Source organism: Lissotriton helveticus, chromosome 1_2 (assembly GCF_964261635.1).
Source record: "Lissotriton helveticus chromosome 1_2, aLisHel1.1, whole genome shotgun sequence".
Taxonomy (NCBI): domain Eukaryota; kingdom Metazoa; phylum Chordata; class Amphibia; order Caudata; family Salamandridae; genus Lissotriton; species Lissotriton helveticus.
In genome coordinates, this window is record NC_136058.1 from 453,653,331 (window position 1) to 453,666,920 (window position 13,590).

The window sequence follows — 13,590 nt, forward strand, 5'->3', positions numbered from 1 at the left end:
ATAATTTCTACTATTTAACCAGTGGGCAAGTAAGTTGCAGAGAAAATTTACTATTTACCAGGAGGTTATAATAATAAATAAAAAAATAATAAAAATAATAAATAAAAAAACCAATAAAAAAAAAACCAATAAGTAGCTGCTACCCCTAACAAACGGTTGCATCTGGGCAGCCAAGCGCCTACAACACTGCCGCCACAGCAACCACATGAAGAAAGGGAGTGAGGGACTCACTGCAGGTCCAATCAACCATGCAGCAATAATCCTGCCACTCCCTGCATGATTTTTCAAGGAAGCTATGACTGAAGGAATTTGGCCCATTGAGGCCAGTGGCCAAAAGGGGATGGCCCAAAGCCCAGTCGCTGTCTATCATTGTTGTCAAAAGCTCATGGTTAGGGCCAGACCTAAAAAAGGTTTGTCAAGTACCGGACACGTCCAGATTAATGAGGTAAGTAGATTTGTGTTCATGTCTAGCATTTTATTCATGAGTGTGCCCTAGAGAAGAAAAATGCACTCCTTTTAATTCACAGAGATGGTTAAAGTCCTCCAGACTTATCTTCAGTACTGTTTTGTTATCTCCTTAGAAATGTCTCAGTAGCCTTGAAGCACCAGCCCCTTCGTGTCCACTCCTCACATAAAGGACAACGTAAGTAGCCATGGGCGAAATTGATATTTTTTCTTTATTTGAATATCAATCAATCAATCAATCAATCAGAAACATTTGTAAAGCGCGCTACTCACCCGGAGGGTCCCAAGGCGCTAGGGGAGGGGGGGTCCGCTACTGCTCGAACAGCCAGGTCTTGAGCTGCTTCCTGAAGGCGAGGTGGTCCTGGGTCAGGCGGAGGTGGGTAGGAAGGGAGTTCCAAGTCTTGGCGGCCAGGTAGGAGAAGGACCTTCCTCCTGTTGTGGCTCTTCGGATGCAGGGGACGGCGGCGAGGGCGTGGCTGGTCGATCAAAGCTGGCGGGTTTCACTCTTACATTCCTCATTCAAAAGATAGATACAGGGCAGGTTAATATGTCATACCACTTAATTCAGTTGTACGTGTAACTGCCAGGGTTTACTCACCATTAACCAAGAACCTTTAGTATATTACCCTAACCTCCTTAGTCCAAGCTCAAGTTAAAATATACTTTATTCGGTTAATTAAAACCATAAACGTTACAGACACATTAATTAAAAAGACTGATTTCATGAGACGTAATAACAATGTGGAGAGCTGGCTTGGTATATGGTGTTCACTCATTGAAGTGTAGCACCCTGCACCAATAAAGGCAACCCTTATGGTGATTTGAGTGGTTTAGATAATGGTGAAAGCTCTCTAAGTGGTAGCTGTGGAGAGAAGCCTTCAGGCTTAGTCTAGGAGGAGTTTACTAGAATCTAACCCTTCAGTGTAGGCTAAGAGAAAAAGAACCACACGATGTACTTATAAAAATAGATATTTATTACAGTACTTACTAACAATAACCAATGCACACAATACTTCAACGAGAGAATCGGTATAATAGCACCGATACACAGTAGTCGAGACCAAGCCCAGAGGATGCAGAAGAGTTGGGGACCCAAGATACCACCCCAGGTGAGAGTCTAGGAACCCCACGACGGCCGTGTGCTAAAGTGATACATGTCCGCGTATTCAATGCAGTTCACTGGGTAAATCGCGGTTGCAGTGTGTAAGAAAAAAAGGACCCTTTCCAGCTTACCATGAAGACACCACGTGGAAGACAGCAGGTTAAGGAGCCACCCCATCCGTGGATACCCTCGGAGGCAGAATACCAACAACCCCTGTTGACACAAATCGAGGACTGCGGTGGAAGGATGGAGAGTCTGTTGTCAGGAAGACAGAGTCCGTTGGAACCCAATTCAGGTTTGTGTACCTGAAAGCAGAAGGGACGGAGTCTATGCAGGGTGCACAGAAGACGAGGGCACCTCGGTGTCGTAGATACCGGATACTTGTTGCAGAGCCCCAGGCTCTGTTGCGCTGAAGTGGCAGCTCCACCTGAGCTACTGTGTTGCTGGAGACAGCCAAGTCCGTCCGAACAACCAACCGCATCAACATGGATCAGTTACAGCGGGGACAGACTTGAACGCAGAATCTTCTGATGCGCTCAACTCAGTTATCATGAGTCGGTCGAGGTAACCGCAGCTGTCACCATATGAGGGAGTGATACAGTGACGCGGTGCACAGGGGTTTGGCTGAAGAGAGTCTGACAAGGGATGCTGGCTTCAACTGCACAAGAGGACAACTCAGGGCCTTGAAGGAATACATAACCACCACCTGTGCTGCTGAACCTTGTGGAGTCCGGAGAAGTTCAGGGTCGGCAGACCGGTCATCTGTGCTGTGGTGCCTGCAGATGCAGGGAATGACTATTTCACTCCAAGGGAGATTCTTTCAGTTTTCTTTGGAGTTCCACAGGCTTTGGTCGGACCTGTATGGAGCACGGGCATTGATGTTGCAACGGTCTTGCAGAGAGCAGCAGGAAACTTCCCAGAGCAGCAGGAATCTTCCCTGGGTGCGGTCCTGAAGTCCAGAGCGAAGTCCAGTGTACCCAGACAGTCGAAGTTGAGGTGGAGTTGATCTGAATCGAATCCCATGACAGACCTAGGTACCCACCCACAGGTAAGCCCTTAAGTACCCTACGGTGATGCTTTGGACATTTATGGGGTCCTTCCCAGAGGAAGGGTCGGACAGTGGGGAGGATACTCCCATGTCCTTTGTCCAGTTTCGCGTCAAAGCAGAGATCCATCAGTTCCCTCATCGGTTTTTATTAAAGTATGTAGGGAGGGCACCAAATGTTCCATTCTAGCAGACCATGCATTGCTAGCAAGCTCCCCCACCCCGGACTAATACACTAAATCCTGTCTGGGAGGGGGTCATAGGAAACCTTTTGTCCTACCTTCCCCTGCTCGGGCTTGGCCCAGCAGCAGGAGGGAAGAATCGTGTCTAGGGTCGGTAGCAGCCCTAGGTTGCTGTCAGGCTCAGTAAGGTCGGCCCCAGGAACATGGAGGGCTTCCCGGAGGAGTCCTACAATGGATGCAATCATACTGGATATGGTGTTGGAGTATGATTCCAGCATGTTTGATCCCAAACATGTCCAGGTTCGTTTCAGCAAGTTTAGAGATTGTCCTTGCGTAATGACGTGGGGCCTCTCTGCATCGGAATGGCTACCTCACTTACAAAGCCTGGAGAATTGACTCCGGGGTTTGTAGGGTTGGCCCGCTCATGGAAGGCCACCCTCACACTCGTAACCGAGCACCCTGCCTTCGGGACTGAAAGGCCTGCTAGAGGGATGACTTACAGGTTTCAAGTGTAGTGCTGGGAGATATAATGAAACTCATATCTCGCATGAGAGGTGCTCGCACGTCTCACACAGGCTGCAATGGCAGGCCTGTAGTCATAGTTTGGAGGGTCCCTTGTGGGTGGCACAATACGTGCTGCAGCCCACAGGGGGGACCCCTGGGGCACTCATGCCTGGGCACAGTAGTACCATATACTAGGGACTTACCAGGGTGCCCCAGTTAGCCAAATAGGAGTGCACCACAGCCAATTTAGTGAAAAAGCACAGGGACTGGGGTCCGTATTAGCAGGATCCCAGCCAGACTAGTCGAAAAACAGCTATGAGACCAGCAAAAAGTGGGGGGTAACAATGACAGAAGGATCCCACCTTCCTACAAACAATAAAAGTCGTGCATCATTTTAAAAATGTGTTAAAATCACATTGACCATTATTAATGATCCTCCACTCCCTAAGACAATTCACATTGTCTCTTTCTGCTTCTTACAGTCTCCTTTAAAACGCTAGCTAAGTTAAAACAAAATTGGATACTAGGCAACATTTGTAAATATAAAAAAGCTGGCCTTACTTGTACAAATTGTTTTTCTGTTAGCAACGGCAAAATAAATTGTTGTCTTACCTCGCTATAGTGGTCACAAAACATGATAAAGTGCATGGAATCTTGCTCTGAGAAGTAGTCACAACTGTAAGGACCCATATTGCTAACTTTATTCTAACCCTGGGCGGAGTACTCTGCTCCGCTCCGCTCGCGAAGTTTGGGGAGTTTCCAAAAAAATCTGCTTTGCGTTGCGGAGCAGAGTTTTTTTCCTCGCTCGCTTTCGTCAACGTCAAGTTGGCTAGCGCAAATAAGGACAACCGACCTCCCGGCAAGATTTTTCCTCATTCGTGATTGTCAGCATCAAGTTGGCGAGCGCATGCGTGGAAAATAAACATCCCGGAGAGATTTCTCAACGCGGGGTGTTCAGGTTTCTCATTGCGAGCGGTCGCGTATGCTCGCGACCGCTCACAATGAGAAACTGCTTGTTCGCGTTGGGAATGCTGCCGCTCAAGTAAAAATCTACTTGAGTGGCAGAAAAGGGAAAGAAGGGACCGCTTGCACTGTGCAAGGTGCCATTTGCGATTATTGCACAGTGCGGACAAGCATCCACGCTGGGCAATCACTGCAAACTACATTTTTCTATGGAACTCCGCCACGTGCGGAGCTCCGTGTAGTGCGGCAGAGTTTTTTTGCCACTTCGCGGAGTTCCGTGTAGCGCTACTCCGCGAATTCCACCCAGGGTTACTTTATTCCACCCTTGAGAGTCTGCTAATAACCAGTGCTCTAGGTTTAGCACTTTAGCCTAAATCTCGTGAGCAGAAAGCGATAGTAGGGCCTTGTAACCACAGATAAATAAGGTTCTATTGAGGGGCATGTTTTTAAGAAGAGGGTTTAGTAAGCTCACACACTTCTCTCTCAGCTTGTGCAATGGTGAGAAAGTGTTTTTTGACCCAGCCCAGTTCCTTCTTTCTAATCCCTTCTGGTGATCTAAAGAGCTCTGACCGTCTCAACTTATCCACTATGGATTTAATGTCATTTAGCCATGGCATCAAGTTAGCCCTTGCCAGAGAGAGAGAGAGAGAGAGAGAGAGGCAGTCCCTAATGATTATCAGATTTAATTCTAAGTCAGGGTTTATCCAAATCCCAATTCACCTCACAAGGGGGTGTAGAGCTAGGAGGTCAGAGATATACCCCACACCCAGCTCTTCGTGGATAATATATGATGCAGTAGATTGTGAGACAGAGAGGAGGCTTCTGAGAAATGTATTCTCTAATGTCTGCAAGTCCCTGGTCTCTTTGTATCCCCAAATGTCACTCCCATAGCTCACCAGAGAGATGCATTTAGATTGATAAACTTTGATCGGGGCTTTGACAGGTTTAGCACCCAGTGTGCTAGCAAAATCAAAGACGGGTGCAACCGATCTGGCTATAACATTCCTTTTTGCCTTTCTTAGCAGGACCCAGCTACCTTTCTCGTCAAATAGAACCCCTATTAGGAAAAGGTATCCGCCCTGGTAATTTCAGTTCCCTCAATTAGACACTTTCTCTAACCTTTGCTTTTAGGTTCTATCGCTTGCAGGCCAGGTCACCCACCTGCTGCCGATCACCTCCACCTGCTACCTGGCCCCTCCTGCTTGAGCTCGAGTTCGTGCCCGCTGTATCCTCTCTGCCGCTGCTCACCACATTTCGCGCTCGCACTGCTCCTGTGTTATTATCTCCTTTGATTCTTTTGTGCCCCCTGTATTTTTTGTTCCTTTTGCCTCTCTGACCAGCTCGTCACCCCCACCCCTCCGTCTCTTATTCCGTATCCTCGCTCTTTCCCGCCGCTGCCCCCTGCGGCCACACCCCCTCCCTGCCCTGCTCCCACCTCCCAGCTGCTCCTCCCTCCCTGCCTTAAATGGTGGCCACTGCGCGGCCGCACCGCTGGCGCGCCACTGGCGCACCAAAGGCAAGCCCGTCTGGGCCCGTCCGCGACTGGACCGCACCCAGCACCAGAAACCCTGGACCCCGCGCATACCACGAGGCCAGACTCCGATATGTCGCCAACACCATCCACGGTCTCAACACCGGCCGAAACGACCACTGCTTCCAGGCCGCCCCGAAACGCACCAACGGACCTTTCTCTTGCCACACTTGCAGCTTCACATGCGACAAAACCACCAAGCCTCCTAGGACCGGACCCAACCACCTCCGCTGCATACTCCTCAACACCCGTTCCACACGCAAACACACAGTCGAGCTTTGGGACCTGCTCGACACCTCCGCCCCAGATGTCATCTTCCTAACCGAAACCTGGTGGAACGACTCCTCGGCACCTGACATCGCCATAGCCATCCCGGACGGCTACAAGATCTCCCGCAGAGACCGCACCAATGGAATTGGAGGAGGAATAGCCTTTGTCCACAAGGCCACCCTCCAGGTCCACACCCTCGCAGACGACTCCGTCAAATCCGCAGAACACCTTCACTTCCGGATCCACACCGACCCCAACACCACCCTCAGAGGAACACTCGTCTACAGACCTCCCGGACCCCGGGCCCTCTTCAGCGACTTAATCGCCGACCTCGCCAGCACCCACGCACTCGCCTCCATGGACTACATCCTCCTCAGGGACCCGAACTTCCACCTCGAGAACAGCCAACTCCGCCACCCTGATCAACAACCTTGCCAACCTCGGCCTCCGACAACTCGTCACCGAACCCACCCATGCCGCCGGCCACATGCCCGACCCCGTCTTCTCCACAAGCACCCACATCGCTTTCAACAAAACCACCGAACTCCACTGGATCGACCACCCCCTTATCCACTTCACCTTCAAGAAATTAACCACGCACCACCACACCAAACAGCTCCCTCACCGCTGCTGGAGCAAAGTCACCGAAGACCAGCTGACCTCCACCCTCGCCCATAACCCACCCACCGCCCCCACCAACACAGATGCCGCCGCCCGAAACTTCAGACAGTGGATCGACGACTGCACCAACACCCTCATCCCACCCAAGAAACTCCCCATCAACCACTCCAGCAAGAGAGCCGCCTGGTTCACCGAAGTACTCAAGACCTCCAAACGTACATGCCGGAAGTTGGAGAAGAAATGGCTCCACGACCGCACTCCAGACAGCCACGCAGCCCACAAGGACGCCATCCGCAAGCATCACCACCTCATTAGAACAGCCAAAAGATCCTCCTTCAAAGCCCGCCTGGACAACAACGCACACAACAGTAAAGAGCTTTTCCACATAGTGAAGGAACTCTCTAACCTCAGCGCCAACACCAACGACATCCCGCCCTCGCAAGACCTGTGCGACTCACTGGCCACCTTCATCCATCGCAAAATCGCTGACATCCACAACAGCTTCAACACCTTGACCAAGCCAACTACGGCAGACTCCACCCCGAACAGCACCTGCACCAATCAGATGACCTTCTGGTCCTGCGTCAACAATGACGAGACACGCAAAATCATGAACTCCATCCACTCAGGATCACCGTCAGACCCCTGCCGACACCACGTACTCAACAAACCGGACGCAACCATCGCACCCCAACTACGGAAGGTCATCAACATTTCCTTCGACACAGCGACATTCCTGGATAGCTGGAAGCACGCCGAAATCAACGTCCTCCTCAAGAAGCCCAAGGGGGACCCCAAAGACCTCAAGAACTTCCAGCCCATCTACCTGCTCCCCTTCCCAGCGAAGGTCATCGAGAAAATCGCCAACATACAGCTGACCCGCCACCTCGAGGACAACAACATCCTTGACTCATCCCAGACCGGATTCAGACTAAACCACAGCACAGAGACCGCCCTCATCGCCGCCACAGATGACATCAGGCACCAACTAGACAACGGCAAAACTTCAGCCCTCATTCTCCTCGACCTGTCAGCCACCTTCGACACGGTCTGCCACCGCACACTAAGAACACGCCTCCAAGAAGCCCGAGTCCAGAAGAAGGCCCTGGACTGGACCATGTCCTTCCTCTCCGGCAGAACCCAGCGAGTCCGCCTCCCACCCTTCTGCTCCGAAGCCACTGACATCATCTGAGGCGTACCCCAGGGCTCATCCCTCACAGCCCGACCCTGTTCAACCTTAACATCATCTCCTAAGCTCATCCTCTCCCTCACCAAGGACCCACACACCGCGAAAACAAACCTCCATGAGGGAATGAAGGCCGTCGCCGAGTGGATGAGGAGCAGCCGTCTGAAGCTGAACTCAGACAAGAAGGAAGTCCTCATCCTAGGCCCCACCCCTCTGCCTGGGACGACTCCTGGTGGCCGACCTCACTGGGAACAGCAACGACACCCACGGACCACGCACGCAACCTAGGATTCATCCTCAACTCCTCCCTCTCCATGTCAAAACAGGTCAACACCATCTCCTCCTCCTGCTACAACACCCTCCACATGCTCCGCAGGATCTACAAGTGGATCCCAACCGAAACCAGAAGAACGGTGACCCAAGCCCTCATCAGTAGCAGCCTGGACTACGGCAACGCACTCTACTCCGGAATCCTGGCCAAACACCTGCGACGACTACAACGCATCCAAAACGCCTCCGCCCGGCGGATCCTCAACATCCCCTGCCGTAGCCACACCTCCTCCCACCTAAGAGACCTGCACTGGCTCCCCGTCAACAAGAGGATCACCTTCAAGCTCCTCACCCACGCACACAAGGCTCTCCACAACCCCAGACCAGCCTACCTGAACAACATACTCAACTTCTACATCTCCGCCCGCCAGCTCCGCTCCGCCAGCCTCGCCCTCGCCGCCATCCCGCGCATCCAACGAACAACCTCTGGCAGCAGATCCTTCTCCTTCCTCGCCGCCAAGACCTGGAACACCCTCCCTACCCATCTACGGCAGACCCAAGACCTGCTCACCTTCAGGAGGCTCCTCAAGACCTGGCTCTGCGAGCAGTAGCAGCACCCTCCCACAGCGCCTTGAGACCCTGACGGGTAAGTAGTGTGCCCTACAAGTTCGTTGATTGATTGATCAGTATAGTGTGGGACTTGACATAATTAGTAGCCAGATCCAGAATGTTCATGAAATCCACAAAGGAGTTAAGAATTAGCTGAAGTCTCAATACAGTTCTGGCTAGCAACACAGCATCATCTGCATATAAGAGAGATGGTATTGCTTGTGACCCAGCTCATGGGATATCTTTGCAAGCTGCAGTCAGTGTAGGGCCTACGTTGTTAATATAGAGTGTAAATAGAAGTGGGGCTAAGATGCAGCCTTGTCTGACCCCCTGCTGGCCCTGAAGGGAGATTGGTCTAAAGCATCGCGGGTCGTCTCTGGCGCCTTTCTTGAAGGCTGGGATGATAATAGAGCTAGACCGTGACCTTAGTATGCCAGCGGTGCAGGCAGAGCTTAAGACGTTAGTCAGGATATTAGCCCAGTACTTGGGGCCTGTCTTATATAGATCTGCTGCTACCGCGTCAGGACCAAGCGCCTTGACATTAGACAATGTGGAGGTAGCCTCTGTAACTTCTTCATCAGAGATCTTCAACTTACAATCTTCTTCCGAGTGTCTGCTCGAGCTACTTGGGGCATCCATTGTGTCACTCCCATAAATCCCCTTAAAATGCGTTACCCACGTGTCTGGGCTAATAGTGAAATCTAATACACACTTAGACACTCCAATAAAACAAGCATTTACAATGCAATGGTCTCGGCAATATTATAGGTAGAGCTATTGGTATTGCTCATTATTTTTTTATCTTTTTTGTATCCCTAAATAAATGGCATTGTCATTTATATTGGTATTAACTTTTTTTTGCATATGTGATACCTATTTCATTAGCAGAGAGAGAGTGAGGTAGTGAGAGAGAGAGAGTGAGGTATTGAAATAGAGAGAGAGTGAGGTAGTGAGAGAGAGTGAGGTAGATAGAGAGTGAGGTACTGAGATAGAGAGTGAGGTAGTGAAAGAATGAGGTAGTGAGGGAGAGGGATGTTGTGAGGTAGTGAGATATAAGCATAGAGTGATGTTGTGATGTAGTGAGATAGAGAGAGGTAGTGAAAGAGAATGAAAGTGAGTTAGTGAGATAGAAAGAATGAGGTAGTGAGATAGAGAGTGATTGAGGTAGTGAGTTAGAGAGAGAGAGAGTGAAGTTGTGGGCTAGAGCGTGAGGTAGTGATGTTTTGAGAGAGAGAAGTTGTGAAATAGTGAGGTAGTGAGATAGATAGAGTGGAGTAGTGAGGTAGAGAGAGTTATGTAGTGAGAGAGAGGTAGATAGAGAGTGAGGTAGTGAGAGAGAGAGTGAGGTAGTGAAAGAGTGAGGTAGTGAGGGAGAGGGATGTTCTGAGGTAGTGAGATAGAAACAGTGAGTGAGTTTGTGAGGTAGTGACATAAAGAGAGAGTGAGGTAGTGAAAGAGAGAGTGAAAGTGACTTAGTGAGATAGAAAGAGAGAGAGTGAGGTAGTGAGATAGAGAGAGAGTGAGCTATTGAGATAGAGAGAGAGTGAAGTTGTGAGGTAGTGAGATAGAGAGTGAGTTAGTTAGAGAGTGATGTAGTGATTTTTTGAGGGAGTGAGTCGTGATATAGTGAGGTAGTGAGAGTGAGAGTGTGAGATAGAAATAGATAGAGTGAGGTAGTGAGATAGAGAGAGAGTGAGCTAGTGAGATAGAGAGAGAGTAAAGTTGTGAGGTAGAGTGATGTGGAATGCATGCTAACAATAAGCAACAAACAAACATGCTACAAATACCTCCCACCCCAAGACCGGCACTTACCTCTCATGCCGCTGATCAGCACGCATAAGCTGTCAGGAGAAACGAGAACAATCTATCCCAGGCTCATTAGCGCTCGTTCCACTGCCCATCATGGACCTGGCATAAAAGGCAACATTTTCCTGATACACTGCAAAACTCTCCAGGCACAAGAGAAACGGGAGCGGCAACCTCATCAGCGGGAGGGGGCGGGAAAAAGACACGGACAGCGGGACGGGAGCACCCCTGGGAGTTGGTGGGCCCGCTTTGGCCTGTCTCTATCGAGAGAGCCTGCTGTCACTTGGGAGCAGGCCTTGGGTTAGAGGGATCCCTCAGAGGCTGCAGCGACTTTTGTAAAGTGATCTCCTCCAAACACATTCCCAAAACCCCAAACAGGAGGTGAGGAAGGACCAGGGCACCACAGCGAACAGGCAAGGCCCAAGCTAGTTAATGGGGCTTTAACGGTCCCTCGACCTAAAAAGGAAAAGACAAAACTACAACCCCAGCATGCAAAATGTTAATTATAAAAGCACGAACGGAATAAAGGTGTCTCTAGCAAAATAAGAGCGGCTGGCTGTTATCCTTTTTCATACCCTATACAAGGGACAGACATTGCATAGGCCAGGACCGGCCAATCAAAAAAAAAATCATTTTCTAGCTCCAGGAAAGTTGGTCGATGTCCGCTCAGGACAGAAGTCTCTGAAAATGAATATCTTTGAGTCGTGAGAGGAAGTGACAGGGCAAGTGATATTTTCTTTCACAGCTCTACTCACCTGGCCTCGATATGATGCAGTATCTACACCTAGGTCTATTGATCGCTTGTTATTCTCTTGCTTGTTGATCTATTGTTCTGGCCTCTGTGTTTGTCTCCTCCCTGACCTGATCTATTATTACATCTTGTACTGCTCTCAAGTATGCTGTTGTTTTCTCAGCCTGCTTCTCCTTCTTGGCCAATATTAAAGCACTCTGATACCCGCTAGGATCATGTTCGCGCCATATAAAACCTGATACCTAAATAAATGGTGATGCCATTACTAATACCGTTCATGCTGACGTTTCAAAACACAGCGATGTAACCCTGTTGTTCCTGCACTCGTGCGTGTGGCTGTGCGTGCGTCTGTGCTTTGGCGCCTCGTGGCTCCCCACGTGCCAGGCGATGGGTTGGGTCATGTCTTGGTTGCGCAGCAGGTAAGGTAAGGTGCGAAGACTGTACGCACAGCTCAGCCGCGGTTGTCATGCATACTGTTTGGATATGCGGTGTTAAACATGTTGTTAGTGGTACGGTGCTATCGAAAAGATCCAAAGGCTGAAAGAAACATCTGCACGCTGCAACCAAGATAATTCTCTTCGAGAAGGCGTGGGAACAGCTGTCCTCAGACACCACAAACCCCCTGACGCAACGCGCTCCCCCTGCGAACACAGCGTGCTGCCCCCGAGGCGCTGAGGAGGAGGAAGAGGCGAGAAGCGGCCAGACTGCTGACTGATCAGGGCGAGGGAGCGAGAGCGGCAGTTGTTGTTTACAGAGATATTAATATCCTATCTCCTCAGTACAGAGTGGAAGCTTCCACGGGGGAGCCCAAGACAGAGTGGAAACTTTTCTGCAAACGATCCAGTGAGATGCAAAGGCACGGTTTAGGAAAACAGAATTTATTATTTCACACATTTTAGAGTTCTATTGAAAACATAATACTTTGTGCGAGGAGTTTAGAGCCATTAACAAATAAGATGGCCCAGCGATGTGTATTATGAATTAATCGTGTTTTAAGAAAATATAGGGGTGCTTATAATTATAGTGATTATGAAGATATATAAAATATGCCTCATATAATTCACATTTTATCTTATCTTGCACTGGCACGAGAATTTAAACACCTTCAACCAACACTTACCAGCTTCATCCGGGCACGTCCCGTTTCTCCAGCGCCACGTCCATTGGCAGCCCACTGAAATATAATCAGCTTGTTCTCGGTCACCTCAGACCCAGTGCAATTTCCACGCCAGTCAGCCCTGTGCACTTTCAGCTCCAAGTGTACCTTGTTACGACACATTTCCGAGTTGCAGCAGCACTCAGCGTTCAAGATACCAGCTGCGATGCTGAGATCCTGTGCGGGCGGGACACGGACAGCGGGAGGGGGCGGGAAAAAAGACGGCGGGAACCGGGCGGGACACGGACAGCGGGAGGGGGCGGCAAAAAAGACGGCCACCACTGAATGATTTATTTAGCGGGAGCGGGGCAGGAAGAAAGACGGACAGCGGGAGGGGGGTGGGAAAAAGAATACAACAGCACAGCGGCGTACCTAATCAGCGGGAGGAGGGCGGGAACAAACACGGACAGCGGGAGGGGGGGCGGGAAAAAGACCACGGCAGGGAAAGAATACAACGGCACAGCGGCGGACCTAATCAGCGGGAGGAGGGCGGAAACAGAGACGGACAGCGGGAGGGGGGGCGGGAAAAATACAGCGGGGAAACCAGGACAGCAAGCCTACCTCATCTTAAGGAGCCGTAAAATGGCGGCCGGAAGCTTTCGAATTTTTCGGAATCGGGGGCGTGGTTTTGTGGTTCTGAGTGACAGACAACGTCACTGTCTAAAGAACGCAAAAAAATCACGCCCCCGAATCCGAAAAAGACGGAGCTTCTTTGGAGGGACGGCTCTCTCCTCCAATGGCTGGCCTCTGTTTAGGAAGCCAGCCAATGGGAGAGAGCCAAAATTAGAGGCGGGATAAAGAGCCCCTCTAAGAAACATAAGATCTCTCTACTTCCGGTTCTGCCGAACCAGATAGTACCTCGACCTAAAAAGGCCAGTTTCCAATTTGCCAAAATCTAGCGCTGTTTTTTTGGACTTCAGTCTGAAGTAATTGATCCCAGATGTCTTTTTGATTGTATTTTTCCTAACTAACAAGGCTTGCTTATCGCTCTTCCTACAAGAAGTTATAAGCGCCTTGCTCCTAGGTATGACCTTTAACCCCTTGTGTGCTTCTGTCGGCCAACGGCCGTCGCGCGCACTACCTTCGCAGTGCTGCGCATGTCCGTTGGCCGATGCGGCCCCGCCCACTC

At 50.4% G+C, this 13,590-nt stretch overlaps 1 long non-coding RNA gene across 4 annotated transcripts in view; it reads left to right on the plus strand.

Moving 5' to 3' along the window:
* Positions 1-13,590, plus strand: part of LOC144808022 (uncharacterized) — a 101,175-nt gene that overhangs the window by 26,072 nt on the left and 61,513 nt on the right. For all 4 annotated transcript variants that reach the window (XR_013606575.1, XR_013606572.1, XR_013606573.1 and 1 more), the window contains exon 4: positions 582-643. This is a non-coding gene — a long non-coding RNA (uncharacterized LOC144808022). The remainder of the gene's footprint in view (positions 1-581; positions 644-13,590) is intronic.